We start from the raw sequence: 12,797 nt of genomic DNA on the forward strand, positions 1-12,797 counted from the left end.
CATATTACATGTATATATAAATACTCTTTACAACCCAACCCTTTAATAATTTTTGTTATGTTAAGAGTTGCAGTACTGTAAGAAGGTAAAGGACAAAAATGTTACCCTTGCAATTCTCCAAACTACTTGGGTACACAGCAGGATGCTTTCATATTTCATCAATGGTTTGCAAGAATAAACCTTTCTTTTGAACTTAGTAAACAGTAATCTTACAAAAACACATTTTTTTAACTTCTATTTAAGACAGGCGACTTCCATACTTCAGACAATCAGCTGGAAAGTTACTATGTCCCTTAAAAAAAAAAAAAAAAAAAAAAATATATTTCCAACAAGCAGTTTCATCTCCTACCCAGATTTCCTGAGAAAAAAGCCCTCTCATCAGCCAAGATATTTGCATTGATGGGGTTTTTGGCTGCTCCCCTAGAAATTGTGTTGCTTTATTTATCAAAATCCATAAGCTTAAACACTTTTTTATGGCCCTGCTAAGTTACTTGCAATTTTGGTATAACTGGAAAGATAGTCATTCCTTGTTGCATCATTTGTTTAAGTCTTAACAGAAAACTACCTTGTGAACACTGAGATTTTGGAACTAATATTAAACTAAGGCAACTGCCTGAGGACAGGTACAAATTATAATTCTTGGCATAATTTAATTAAAAAACCAGGACAGAATGAAACAGAATAGTTTTAGTTGCATCACTTCAGATCTTACTGGCTACATAAAAGGAATCTAACAGGAATTAATTGATCAGAATTCATTATAACAGGTACATAGGTAAGTCAGATTTTTCGACCTTTTCATTTTGTAGTTCTCTATGTAATACCAAAGAAACTTGTCAGTCTGACACCCAAGGGGAAGCGTAGTATGTTACAGAATGCAAGTGCTAATAGATTTCCAAGAGGTACATAATGCTTCAGGTATCTGCCAAAACATTATAAACTATATTACCACTAACTCCTTAGAGATGCAAATAGAAAAAGCTGAATAACCAACCCTGTCTATTCAGCTATAGTAGTTAATTATTTAACAAAAAGACTACCAGAGAAACTTAATTTTAGAAACACAGGTAGTCTCACTATGACATCCAAAGATTTGAGAGATTATAGATGGCTTCCCATTCAAAGCACAAAACACAAAACTACTAATTATTTGACTTCAGATTCACCATGAGAATACTACAACTAATCTTTTATACGACATGCAATTCAGAGATGGAAGAAAGAAGTTATCTGAAGAAAAATTAAAGTTCATACTTTATATTGCAATAAAAACAATTTCAAAGTTGACTGATTAAAACAAACTGGTATACAATTTAAAAATGAAGGTTTTTGGAAGTTCCATGTATTTGGGCTCACACTGGTAGGACTATAACCACCAGTTATATATAGTTAATATATTGTCACTAAAAAGTATGTAACAGAGGAAAATCCAGAGAATGTCTATTAATAAGTGTAGTTCAATGATATACAGATGTTACTTTGCACTGATTTTGATGCAACAAGGCAACAAAAGTCCTTTTGTAATATTTTAAGATACAAAAATACTCACCCAAATTATAAAAATGTGTAATAAAGGGTAATCAAAATCATGCAGCAAACCACTTTTTTTTCCCCCCAAACTTTGTGGCAAGATTTATATTCTGATACTTTCCCTTATACAGTATATTATGAGGCTTGAGAATAGTGAGCAGGGACTAATGGAAGACAGAATGATTTATTAGGGTCCTCCACCTATATACATCTTTTTCACATAAATTTAAGTAACTTGAACACACAAATAAATTGAGACATCTCAAAGAGCAGGCTCTAGACTAAATGTGCCAGCAGTCCTGTCTTTAAAGCAAGTGGCAACAAATCATAGAATCAGAGGAAACAAAGATGGGAAGCCCTCCAGCAATTCCTAACTCTTTCTTCACTATGTTGAGTCTAGACACTTTAAAATAACTGAACTTTACCTGTTTAACAACTGGCTCATTAGCCTAACATTCAGTGACCAAATCTCTATGGTCTATCTTAAATTTTGAACTGAAGTTAGATGCCTAAATATCAGCTGTTGACCCAAAATTCCTATCAGACAATGGGCAGAAAGAGGCATCAGGTGATGGTGATCCATCTGCTCCTAGGATCCACACCTGAAGGAGGTCAGGTTAACTACTCAACTCAGCTCCCACCTAGCTGTCTAATTTTCAGATGTAAATCAGGGTAAATCAGCTGAGTATTGTAATTTATTTCCAATATCACTACAATTTAGAAATATTTTAGTTGTGTAGCAAAGTGTTCAACTGGTACCAATGAAATGGAAAGCCTGAGATGAAACCAAAAGGAATAGAGTAAGGAAAGGGAATCTTGACAGAAGGGCCAGATTACATCTATAAAACACGGGTTTCATAATCATATAAGCTTAATTTTAAAAAATAATATTTGGGAACTATACAGAAGGTGACAGATTGAATAGTTAGATGTGAAAAACTGAAATAATATTCAGTTTTAAACTAAATAATGCAATAGAAAAAAGCAGAATAGCTACATCCCTGATATAAAAAGAGTATAGAAAATGACATTGTAGATGTTAAACTAGACAAACAAAGGAGTATTTAAATTGATAAGCAGATGATTAAGATGAGTTTGAAAGGTATGAATGCAAAACGGAAAAAAAGAAGGTATTTTGCTTGGTAATAATGTGACAATGACAGGTTGAATAATAGAATAAAGTGAACAGTAGACTTTTTTCCCAAAAAATATTACCACAAGTTTTCTAAACTTAATATTGATACTAGTATGTAAGAAGCCACAAGCTGCCCCTCATTTCATAGAAAAAGAATACTTGGGATACAAGCACACTCATGGTTGAGGCAGTTTCTGCTTTAGTAAACTACACAGGAACAGAATGCTATTTCAATGCCAGAAGATGGTCCTTGGTCCTTGCCCAAACTACTTTCAAAGGAATTATGCATTTGCCTTTTAAAGGTTGTTAATTTTTCTGGAAACTTCACCTTATTATAGTTCTCCCTACCACAGAAGCAAGAGTTTTACTACTGCTTTTGCTGGCCTGGCCAGATTATAATGTGAATGACTAGAACTTGTGACCTAGATGCTACTCTGAAACATACTACTATTCCTCAATCTCTCCTTAAACATAGTCATGTTGCTATATGAGGCATTAAATCCTGTAAACTGTATGTAGAGCAGAGGAGAGAGGAAAATGTCAGCAGACTTTGTCCTCCTGGCTCAGGCTTATGCAGTGTGCATGGTGGGGGAGCTGGGGGCTGTCTCATTTGGATGTAGTTTCAGAAACTCTATGATGAAAATTAGCAAGCAGATTTGGGGCATGAGGATGACCATTTATATAACGCTTTTGAAAATCTGATAGGTATGTGCACAACACATGAAATGGTTTAGGATTAATGAGGTGAACACAGTTGATGGAGAAGAGGTAAAATTAAGGGAAGTTGTAAGTTCTCTTGGAACACAGAAGCTTTTCAGTACTGAACATTGCCAAATACTGTAAATAAGATGACAAGCAGTAAGTAGAATTACTGTAATGGTGTGAAAGCCAGACAAGAAAAGGACATTAATTTCTTTCAAGGCTTGAATTTCAAGCAAGTGTGTAGCATAAAGGTTAGAATCGTGTCTACAGTATTTTTATGGTATCCACTGATATTTTGAGAAATGCTAATTTATTATTTAATAAATTCAATATAATTAGGGTTTTACTTTGTTATTTCTTTATAGCAATACATTTTATTAACATGGAATTGCACTTTAGATATTTACAGTTTTCTAATTATTCCCCCCCCCATGAATGTCAATTTAGAAAGTGGCATTCTTTTTGCATTTCAGCATTATTTTTGAAATTTAGGCAAAATCATTTAGCCTCTTCCGTGTTATAACAACATGCTTCGTACTTCAGTGTATTTAAAAATAATACAAATCTGCAAACCCTTTCAGGGTTGAAGTAATTCTGTAATGATTTTATATGCCATTTCAAATTTTAATGCTTTTAACCAAAGGTTGTATAATTTGCTTAGAAATTGAACTACAAAAGTTCTGTTTGCAAATCATGCAACGAGGCTTTTGCATACTAAAACAGTGATACAATCACATCTCTATGAGCCTGACTGTACAAACATTACCTTATTAAAATTTTCACAAAGGAAGATCTGTGTAACAGCAAGACCTTGTGATTCCTTTTTTCTATAAAACTTGCATGTGAATATTTTTAAATATAATTTGAGGGTATTCTGACATAAAGAAATGTCTCCGATTTCCCTAATTAAGTATTTGAGTCCCAAAGAAAATTTCCACTCATGGCTTTTACAAACATCCAGTTCTGTCTTACTCTTTCCACATTCACTACAAAGCCTGTGATCCAATAGTATTTTATTCTACCCATTTTATACAGCTCAGAAAAAGGTAGAATCAAGTTTTTAATGACTTAGGAACTACTGTCCTACCCATGTTAGTGTAAGACTGCAGAACTGGCTCCTTCATCAGCTGCTTCCCAACAACCCACTGAGTACACCAGATGGCTCATTCCGAATTATTTCACTCAGACTTGCCTACCATTCCCTGAGAACACACATTTAGAGAAAGAGAACGCAGTATTGAGGTGATGGAAAAAAAAAACCAACCAAAAGACCCTGCTTCCGAATCCCCCTGCTGTGGTTTAAGTGCAGCCGGCAACCAAGCACCACGAAGCCACTTGCTCACTTCTCCCCCCACCCCGTGACGGGATGATGCGGAGAAAATACAAAGAAACGCTCATGGGTCGAGGCAAGGACGGGGAGGGATCACTCACCACTTTCAGGCACGGGCAAAAGACAGGCTCAACTTGGGGAAGAAACAAAATCAATTTAACTTACTACCAATCAAATCAAAACAAGGATACTGAGAAGTAAACCCAAACCTAAGAACTCCTTCCCCCCATCCCTCCCTCCTGCCCGGCTCAACTCCGCTCCCGGTTCTCTCTCCCTCCTCCCCCAGCAATGGGGGTTGGGGTCAGCTCGCCACACCTTGTCTCTGCTGCTCCTTCCTCCTCAGGGGAGGAGGACTCTGCACTCGGGCCCTGCTCCGCCATGGGGGGTCTCCTGCAGGAAACAGTCCTTCACGGACTTCTCCAAGGTGAGTCCTTTCCATAGGCTGCAGTTCCTCACAAAATTCCCTGGCATGGGTCCTTCCCACAGGCCGATCTTCAGTCCCAGCCTGCTCCAGCGCAGGCTTCCCCACGGAGTGGCGGCCATCTTGGGGGCCTCCGCTCCCCCGCTCCCTTCCATGGGCTGTGGGGGGACAGCCTGCCGCCTCACCGCGGGCTGCGGGGGCATCCCCTCCTGCCCCGCTCCTCCTCCCGTCCTTCCTCCCTGACCTTGGTACCCACAGAGGGGTTCCTCTCCCATCCCAATCCCCCACTCACCGCAGGTTTCCCCTCTGAACTCCGTTCTCCCAGCGGCACTACCGCCGTCGCTGAGGGGCTCGGCCTGGGCCAGAGGCGGGTCCAGCTTGGAGCTGGGGAAGCTTCCAGCAGCTTCTCACAGGAGCTGGCCCTGTGGACCCTCACCCACCACCAAAACACCACCACACAAACCTAAAACACCCCTTCAAGTTGTTCTGTGAAGGAGATCAGGGCACCCTAACCACAGGGTAACTTTCGGTGCTGAAATCAGACTAATGTAAGGTAGTTTGTTTTCACTACACACAATTACTGGTGAGTTGTAATGTGTTCTAAAGTGGGGGTTCTGGCTTGTTCCTCTGTCAGGAATGGCATGGCCTCAGGTTTTTTTATGCTTCAGAGATGCAGTGAAGGAAGTGCAATATCACTTAGCTGTTGTAGATCACAATCTTGAATTACCTCATTAATGTCACTTTCTTTATGCTTTTTTTTTTACATTATCCTTAAATACTGTACTATAATGTATTTGCAAAGTCAGAAGTGTAGTGTTGGTTGACTGTGAAAGTAGTCTGTAGTAAGCTTACTCTCTGACACAGAGTGTTTACTGCTAACAGTAAACCAAAACAAAGACTCTGTAAGAGAATTCCTTAGATCAGCCATGCTTCTTGCAGATCTTGGATTCTACAGAGCTATTGTTAATATCATTGCTAACACCACAGAGCATTACTATCACAATTCATGAGCTGCTATGGCAGCAGAAGAACAATAATGATGATAAATGTTACCAAATTTAAATTTCTGAAAATTTAAAGCCAGATAATTTAAATTTCTAATTTCTGGAAAATTCAACACATTGATATGCATTCATAAATTTACTTCATAGATCGATTTCTTGCTATTGACAAAATTAAGTAAGTGAATCCACAGAAATATGGCTTTCAAAATAAAAAATATAAGTAGCCAAAATTAAGATAACAGCTATTAAATATTCTATGTCGCAAACCAGATTCAGACTTTAAAGCAGATACATAAACTTTAACCATTTTCAGAGATTTGATAGTGCTTATGAATCAGCACTGGTCATCTATATCAAGGCCACATGTTTATCTTCCATGTAGGTTTTTAAATTCACAGATTTTCTGAAGTTAGTTCTCCTCCCCTCTCCTCTCTTTCCCTCCCTTTTCTTGATTTTTCTTTTCATGTTTGGGACATTAACAGCCGATTGGCGTCATTTGGTACCTTAACTTGGTATTTACTTGAGGTAATTAGAAGTTAAATGGTTCTTTCCATATTCATATACAGTTGGATCACACCAATTTTCTCACCCTGAGGAGGCAGTTGTGTGGTAGGTCTACAAATTAAAGGATTGCCTCTGCTGCTTTTCTGTTACCAAATAGCTGCATGTCTTGAGATGCAACCTCTGTTGAGTAGTCAGGAGTTCGAAAACAATATCTATATTTCAGGAGGCATTGATATACAAATCAGCTTTCATCTCACACCAGGTTTCATCCTCAAAGACAGAAAAAGAGAGAAAAGAAAACCTGAATGATCTGAGTTTAAACTGTATTCTGGCAGCCTAGAGAGCAGGACATTGTTCTTACTCTTAGAAAATATAAGGATGCTCTACAGCTACTCATTTGATTCATGTGTATCTGCAGCACAAATCACAGCCACACCCAGGATATTTTTTCTTGCAGAGTTGGGTTGTCTTCTTTGTTAGTACATCTCTATTGTGTAGTCTATCTAGCCTCCAAGTGAACAACTGCTTCAGCAGATTTTCCAGATTTTAGGAAGTTTTTGGTTAGCATTTACAAACTGTGTTACCTTAATACTAGGCTACAGCTTTATTCTCACTGGTATGATATTTGTGGGTGTGGAAAGTTTTATTTTTAACTTTTTGTCCTCCACGATGCAATGAATTGAGACCAAAGAAGTTCTCTTCTTTCCTAGCAGAATGTATATACTTTTATTTTGCAAGATGCATTCATGTGGAAATTATGACTTTAAATAGCCACCACAAGACTTTTTTACCACCCCCTGTATTTTACCCTTACAGTAAACTTCTACTGCTTTTTTTAGGCTTTCACCAGGTAACATAAATAGTTTTGCACAAGATGCTTTCTGTGCTCAGTTCTGTAATCCAGGTCCATACAGGCAATATTCTCTGCTCATACAGTGGTTTAACAACCCTAAAGCACTGCTGGAAAAGAGAGTAGTTAAGAGAGTGAAGCAGGTTCATTCCTTCCTGATCTGATAAGGTTTATTGCAAAGGAGTGTGAAAAAGCTTCTGATATGGCAATCTGAGCACCAGAAGAAAATGTGATACACATTCAGCTTCTTCATCAGTCACCAGTTTTTACTTATGAGCTCTCTGTATTACCTTTATTTTAAATCCTACAGGGCAGTAACTTGTTATTTATATCCAAAAGTGCCAAGCATACCTGTTTTCAGAATGTTCAGTTATTATGTATCTTGAGATGCACATGACCCTCATGAGCATTGTCAGAGCTCTGAGACTAAAACATATCATGAGCATTAGTAAACTCTTATGGCCATCCCACAGATGCAATATGCAATGCAAAATGAGACACTCTCAAGGGTGGACCCAAATACTTAGGCATTAGCAAATTCTCATTTTTTTTATTTCTGGAAAAGAAGGATAAGCATGTGTGTTATACAGAGACAGAAGTATATGTGTACATATTATATGTATATGTCTATAAAAAAGTAATGCTGATAGTGAGAAGCATTGAAACATATTTGAAAGAAAAAAAGTTCCTTTATTCCTTCTTTGCATTCTGTGTCATACAACATGTTCTGGTCCTTAGTTGTAAGTCAAAGTGTACCAAAACCGATTTTGTCTGAACTGCCCATAGGATTCAAATAATTACTATGATCTGTGTGCACATTATGAACTTCAACTCAATTCACATTTGCTAAAAGATTATTAAGTTTTCAGTGAAACTAAAGCAACTCCATCTCCCATGCAGTTGATTGATGTATCTTTAGTTTGAACTGAATCTTGCTGGGAGATTTTCTGCTCATTTTAATTAAAATTTTAAGGTAAACTCATGAGATGCAAAACTAAGGCAATAGAAATGGCTACATATTGAATAGATCTTTCACATTATTTTTTTTAAACTGGATCATTTTCTTACATCTCTATTTTAACATGAAAAGTGAGACCTTAGCATTGGTCATGTTCAATAATTAATCTTAAGTAAATTTCAATTTCTAGAATACCTCTTTTGACAAAATAGTTTTCTGAATACCAATTTTTGGTAACAAACAAAGGAATATAAACACATAATCAACAATTAGGAGCATAGTACAGAAATAAGCTGCCTAAAACATAAGTTCAGGGCTTACGACTCTGGGAAGCATGGAATACTCACTTAATCAGAAGGTTGTAAAGGTTTTTCTACCCATGCTTTTACTTTATCTGCCAGCATGCACACTAAAATGTTATGATGTTGGTATGTTGGAAAGGTGCTAGAACTCTCTAGTAGCTGCTTACCTCATGAGTAGGTATATTGATAGTTTAAATCATGCACTACAATAAGCTAAGACTGTACAACAAACACAGAATTCTGCTTACTGCAGCTTGCACTATTTACTACTGTGTACCTAATCATTAAAAGTCCCAGTTCTACCTGTAATAACATTGTGAATAAGTGGAACACACACCTGTTATATTCTGGAAAGCATTTGGAACCTGGGAAATCTGAGCCCAAAGTAAACAAAAAAAACAAACCAAAAAAACAAAAACCCTATAAAACCCAAATGCATGATCTCCCCGAAACTATCCCTCCCCTTCAAAACCCACATAAAATAAAAGTTCACAATTCCTATGGGACTCATTTCTACATGTCTATTTCTTTGTTCTGTTCTCAAATTCCCCTCAGCCCCGTTCTAAATCACTGAAAGTGCACAAATGAAAACTGCTCTAAGCCTTTTCTGAAACATATCTATTTAATACACTGAAGTCTGTTCAGTTTGTTCAAGTTCAGTGCACCTGTAATTTTATCTTTTTGACAATTTTGCCTCAGTTCCTTCTGTAATAGTATCAAAATTTTGAAGAATAACAATAAAAATATTTTAAATGTTATCAATGTGCTGCAATTCAGCATTGTTCCCTATCACTTTAAAGTGTGATTTTTTTTCTTTAAAAGCAAACCCACAGCAATGTAAAGTTATTTTTATCTTGAGATCAAAAGAACAAGAACAACAGCAGCACCACCACTTGTTATTGAATTAAACCAAAAGTAAAATCAGCTACAATAAGAATGTCCAGAGTAGGAAACTTTCTTAGATGTTTGTTCAAATATACTTAATCAGTGATGAAATTTGCAGGAGATACAATTACATTTTAGATCCTTACCATGTCGACCATGAACTTTACATAGTTTTTAATACAAAACTCCCTAAATAATATGCAGTTATTATAAATTCTCTAAGAAATACATTTTTTCATGAAGACATCTGATCTAGGAGATCAACACTTAAATTTTCAATCATTTATAAACTCAGATATAAATTTGCTTTGATCAAATCTGTAAGAAAAAAATACTTATTTTATCTAGTAGGTATTTAACTCTGAATTTTTTTGGTCAGTTCTGTAAAAGCATAAAAAACAAATTCAGATTCTAGATTTGTAACTTTCAAAATCCTTATTGTATTATAAAGCTACCAAATAAGATCTTTTAAAAAGTATTTTATTTTCTTTTTTTATTTTTGTCTGTTAGATACTTAACAGAACTTTTTTTTTCTTCTTTTTTTTCTTTTTCTGACTGTTTACCTTTTGGACACAGTACAGAATTACAGCACAGTATTTGTGTCACATAACTCACGTGTGTCTATACCCAAAGTAAACTTGAGAGAAGTAATTTCTTGGATATTTTATAGTCAAGTTTTAAATATGATGTAATATTTCCCTTGTAAATTAGTTTTTCAGAATTAATCTCTGAACATGTCTTACAAGAAAAGCTGAAATCTTCCAATAGGAGACTGCTTCTGTCTTCAAGGAGGTGTTGTCCCTCTGGCAGGCAGATGTGTAAAGCCAGTTTTGGTCTTGCATTACAGGCATTCAGCATGACTTACTGAGACAAAATGTGTGGCAGATGCTCTTGATAGAATGTTAGTACATGGCTTGGCTTTTTAAAGTTAATTTTAATACATAAATAATATGGTTGCACAATATGTGTACTCAGTCTCACACTTAATCACTTCCAGCATAATCAATATTTTCTCTCTGAATTTAATAGGAGCCAGTGGAAATAAGTAGGAAACCTCTAATAAAAAGCAGTAAGTGACATTTTGCTTACAGCTTTATTCATACCACCTTCAAGCTCACTGCACCATTCATGACCTCAGGGATTTGAATATATTTACCAGAAACAAAATTCCAATCTCTCAGCATTAATCTGCCCATGGTGTTGGCTCCCACAGCTCCTCACACCACCTGCCTCCACTCCAAAAAATTATTCTTTTTAATCGCAAACTGTTACTTCTGAGGGTAATGCATTTTTGTACTTTATATGTCATAATAAGTGTGATAGGTTGTTAACACAGAGCTGAGGCTATTTCACAGTCAGAGATTACCTGGGAAAAGCCCTTTTAACAGCAACATACCAAGTTGCACCAGTTATCTCTAGAGTGCTCTAAAACAGTGATTTCAGATATGACTATGATTAGAACATATTTTGCCTCCCTCTGGCTTCTTACATGTGTATGGTATTTGTGTGTAGACAGATATCTCTAGATAATAGAGAAAAAGTTCTGTATATTTGCCATGCATGAATGTTTGATATTTTGTACAATGATAATTTTAAAGTCTTGCTTATTTCTTCCTACCAGTGTGTCTATTTATCTACCTGTTTATGAAATGCATATATTGCTTTGTACATATGAGGGGGGTTACCCTACAAACTCTTATTTCCAAAGAATCAGTAAATGTTTTTGTGCAATGCATATTTGTAAACATCTCTGCTTTACTTGCTGAAAAAGAGAAGAGATGTTAGGGGTAGGTGCACAGAGTACCACGAACCTTTAATTCTCAAACCTGGAATGCTTTTGCCAATTTTTTTCTGCCAGCAAAGACAATACTGTGATAGTCCAAAAACCCATGGGTATTTGTTGTGTGAAGGTTTTTCTATTTCATTCCTCAAGCCCCAGCTTGCCTTATCATTATCCATAGATGTTTTTCTGGCTAAATCTCTCCTTTTCCATTTCTGGTTCTTCTTCAGTTGATAATAGCCTCTGTGTTGTGGCAGTTATTCTTGCTCTCATCTCCTCCCTTCATACCTAGTTACCTTTCAGTGCTGTGTTAACAACCTAAGGATGGTAGTTTGTCAGTTTATAAATTCATCTGAGATCACAGGCTCTTCCTGCTCAGTCATGTGATAGGACCAAACTGTGGCTATATTAAGATAACTGTTTAGTGGTAAATTTATAACAACATACTCTCATCTGACTATTATGTCTTTCAAGTTCTGCGAAAATTATTGTATGTTCCTCTTCTTTAAGAATTATAGTTGCTGTTGCTGTTGTATGTGGTTTTAAAAACATTTGCCAGCAAATTCTAGGAGTTGCATGTATGATTCATAGCCAGCCCTAGGGACAGAGCACTTACTGCCATCCCATTATAGCCTGTTCACATAAGAGCTCTTCACTTGTTGCCGTCTTCAGAGAAATCTCATGAATAACTGCACAAGTTGTCAAATATAATAAATAATTTGAGGGGAGAAAGAAATCTCTATAAATACAAAAACTATTCAATGGCAAGTATTTAGTGTTGTTTAAACAGGCTTACTTACATTTTATTTAGTGTCATTTCAGATCATTAGTGACATTTAAGTTTTAAGGACTTTATTTCTTTTGGAATACATTACAAATTACACATTAGTATCTTACTGGATAAGTATGATTTCAACAGAATGTGTTTTCCCTTTTCATACATTCATATGAATGCAAGATAACCACCTTGAACAGTTTTGTTTTCCAGTACAGAATTGTCTCATGTCACAACAGCAACAAATGTGGGGTGTGTTAGCGTTACTGTCTGTGGATCCACCCATGAATAATGGAGTCTGAGGGAACATTAGGGCCTGACACTGTCAAATTTTGTGTTTATACTCCTTAGCTCTGGGCAATATCTTCATATGAGCCAAGAAGATACCTCTCTTCTCCCTCTCCAGCCCACTGAAATAATCTGTGTGAATCACCCTTCACAGAGGCACCGGTGCTGCTTAGGAATTCTCCCTTAGCTCCTCTCTGCTCCATCCACAGATAATGCACGGGTAACTTCACGGATAACTGCTTTATACAGATAATGTTTCTAACAAAATCTTGACATTGCAGAGGCACAACACATGGCAATTGTCAGTATATATGAGTTTTGTCGTATCAGACT

Source organism: Haliaeetus leucocephalus, unplaced genomic scaffold (assembly GCF_000737465.1).
Source record: "Haliaeetus leucocephalus isolate CR32 unplaced genomic scaffold, Haliaeetus_leucocephalus-4.0 Scaffold712, whole genome shotgun sequence".
NCBI lineage: Eukaryota > Metazoa > Chordata > Aves > Accipitriformes > Accipitridae > Haliaeetus > Haliaeetus leucocephalus.